The sequence below is a fragment of the Babylonia areolata genome, chromosome 27, assembly GCF_041734735.1.
Source record: "Babylonia areolata isolate BAREFJ2019XMU chromosome 27, ASM4173473v1, whole genome shotgun sequence".
Lineage (NCBI taxonomy): Eukaryota > Metazoa > Mollusca > Gastropoda > Neogastropoda > Buccinidae > Babylonia > Babylonia areolata.
The window spans coordinates 32,809,056-32,812,339 of NC_134902.1; positions in this window are offsets into that span (position 1 = coordinate 32,809,056).

Sequence of the window (3,284 nt, forward strand, 5' to 3'; positions counted from 1 at the left end):
CACGTCAAAAGCGTTAAAGTCTGTACACACACGCCACAAACTTCCCAGGTCGTGTTGAAAGAAGAGGTTTGGACAAATGGTGAAAGGTCTCCTAACCTCAGTTTTACAGCCATTCAGGCAGTGATGTCATATACAAATATACAGAGGGAGAGATAGAGAGAAAGAGAGAGAGGTGGGGTCACAGACAGAGAGAGAAAGAGAGAGAGAGTGTGAGAGAGAGACGTGGGGGCAGAGAGAGAGAGAGAGAGAGAGAGAGAAGCAGACAGACAGTCAGACAGGATGTTTTGATTCCAGACAAATGGATAACATGTGCTCAAAATCAGTCTGTGAATGGTGCAGAAAATAACAACACTAAAACAAGCACAGGAGGTGACCGTGGTTAATAATGGTGACAGCCAATGGATGAAGCTGTCTGACCACCAGGTCTGTGTTCTCTCATCGAAACAGCTTCCGGCACCAAAGTCAGTTACCCCCCACCCACACTCCCACCCTCCACCCCCACCCTTCCTCTCCCGCATCCCAGATGATCCCTTATTCACTCCAATAACCTGCCCCCTGTCTCTGTGTCTCTGTCTCTCTGTCTCTCTGTCTCTCTCCCTCTATCCAAATAATTATAGAGGAATATCATTATGTAATACTAGTAGTAAATTGTATAGTTCGATTATTAATTACAGACTACAAGAATGGGTGAGTTTAAACAACATAACAGGTGAACATCAAGCTGGTTTTAAGAAAGATTATTGTACTGTTGATCATATATTTACATTGTTAGCTGCTGTTCAGAGACAATTTGCCAATAATCAAAAGTTATATGTTGCATTTGTGGATTTTGAAAAAGCATTTGATTCAATATCTAGGAAATTGTTGTGGCCAGTTTTGTTAAAAAATGGAATTAGAGGTAAACTGTATAGATGTATTAAAAGCATGTACAGAGAAGTGAAAGCTAGGATAAGAAGTGGAGCGAAATTATCAGATTTTGTTAATTGCACCAGAGGAGTAAAGCAAGGCGATGTTTGTAGTCCTGTTTTATTTTCATTGTTTGTCAATGAGATTGCCCTCGAAATCATTGAAAACGGGCGACATGGGGTGACTTTTGATTTGATAGAGTTGTTTATGTTGCTTTTTGCCGATGATATGATTTTGTTATCAATATCAGTTATTGGTTTGCAAAGACAGTTGAATAGTTTGTATGAAGCCGCAATGAAACTAGAATTAAGAGTAAATATGGACAAAACAAATATAATTGTGTTTCGAAAGGGTGGGTATCTTAGTAGACATGAACAATGGTCTTATGGAAATGAAACAGTAAAAGTGGTAAATGTATACAAGTATCTTGGAATATTTTTTTCAACTAGACTTAGTTTTTCTTTTGCGTGCCAGGATTTAGTAAACAGAGCAAAGAGAGCTGTTTTGATTATACTTCGTGTTATGTACAAATTAGATTGTAGCTCATATACTATATTTATAAAGTTATTTGATTCTCAGGTACAGTCTATTTTACAATATGGTGCTGAAATATGGGCTTTTGAAAATGGTGCAGACATTGAAAGACTACACCTGTTTGCTATGAAACGTTTCTTGAATGTTGACAGGCGAACACCTAATGACTTTATTTATGGTGAACTTGGGAGATACCCGATATACCTAAATTCTTATGTAAAATGTATTAATTACTGGCTAAAATTAACTAGAATGGATAGTTATAGGTTACCATACAAAGCTTACAGGTCGCTGTATAATTTAGACAATAATGGTAAGAAGACTTGGGCTACAGGTATTAGAAAATGTTTGTGTTCCTATGGATTTGCCTATGTATGGGATAACCAGGGTGTTGAAAATGTAACAGGATTTATGAAATGTTTTAAACAAAGACTTGTTGACTGTAGATGGCAGAGCTGGCATGATCACGTACAGAACAGCAATAGATTTGCTGAATACAGGATGTTTAAAGTGACAAATAGTGTGGAACCATATATTGAAATTGCAATGAATAGATATGTTAAATGTGCTCTGACTAAATTAAGATTTGGCGTAACAGACATTGCCTGCCATAGGTTTAGATTTAGCGACAGAAGAGTAGATAAAGCACAGTGTCGTTTATGTCATGATTCAGAAGAAGATGAAATTCATTTTATGTTTTGCTGTCCTGTCTTTTACGACTTAAGGATAAAATATATTCAACCTAAGTTTTATAATAGCCCATGTCGCTTTAGATTTAATTTGCTTATGTCATCTAGAAATGAAATTGTTTTGCGTAATGTTGCGTTCTACATTTACTATGCCTTGAAACGATTACGTATGGCTGTAACTTAAATCATAGTATCAATTTGAATTTTCATGACAATAATTATGTTAAGATCAAATATTAGACACTGTGTTATTGTAATTTTGATTGTTTGTTTTGTGTATGATTTCCCCTTCAATTAGGGGCTTAGGCCTAAAATTGAATAAACATTTCGCATTCGCATTCGCATTCGCATTCGCATTCTCTCCCTCTATCTCTCTCACTTCCTCCATCTCTCTCTCCCTCCTTCGTCTCTCTCTGTCTCTCTGTCTCTGTCTCTGTCTGTCTGTCTCTCTCTCTTCCATCCCCTCTCCAAACCAGAAACACCACAGTAGAAGAAGAAGAAGAAGAAGAAGAAGAAAAAGAAGAAGAAGAAGGAGAATTTTAAAAATAGCACCTAGTACTTGACAAAGAAGTGTTCATAACCATTCCACCCCCACCCCCTTCCCACCCCTCACTCTTCACCCTCTACACCGTCTCTCGGAGTCGGAGGTGGTGGTGGTGGTGGTGGTGGTGGGGGATGTGTGTGGATACCAGTAACTCACGCGCCATTACCCTTATTACTACACCGGAAACACCATGTACCCTTATTACCACACCGGAAACACCATGTACCCTTTTCACCACACCAGAAACACCATGCACCCTTATTACCACACCGGAAACACCATGTACCCTATTCACCACACCAGAAACACCATGCACCCTTATTACCACACCGGAAACACCATGTACCCTTATTACCACACCGGGAACACCATGTACCCTTATTACCACACCGGAAACACCATGTACCCTTTTCACCACACCAGAAACACTATGTACCTTTTTTTTTTTTTTTTTTTTTTTTTTTTTTCCAAACCAGAAACACCACAGTATAAAAAGAGAAGAAGAATTCTAAAAATAACACCCAGTACTTTACAAAGAAGTGTTCATAACCAATCCACTCCCACCGCCTTCCCACCCCTCACTCTTCACCCTCTACACCGTCTCTCCGAGT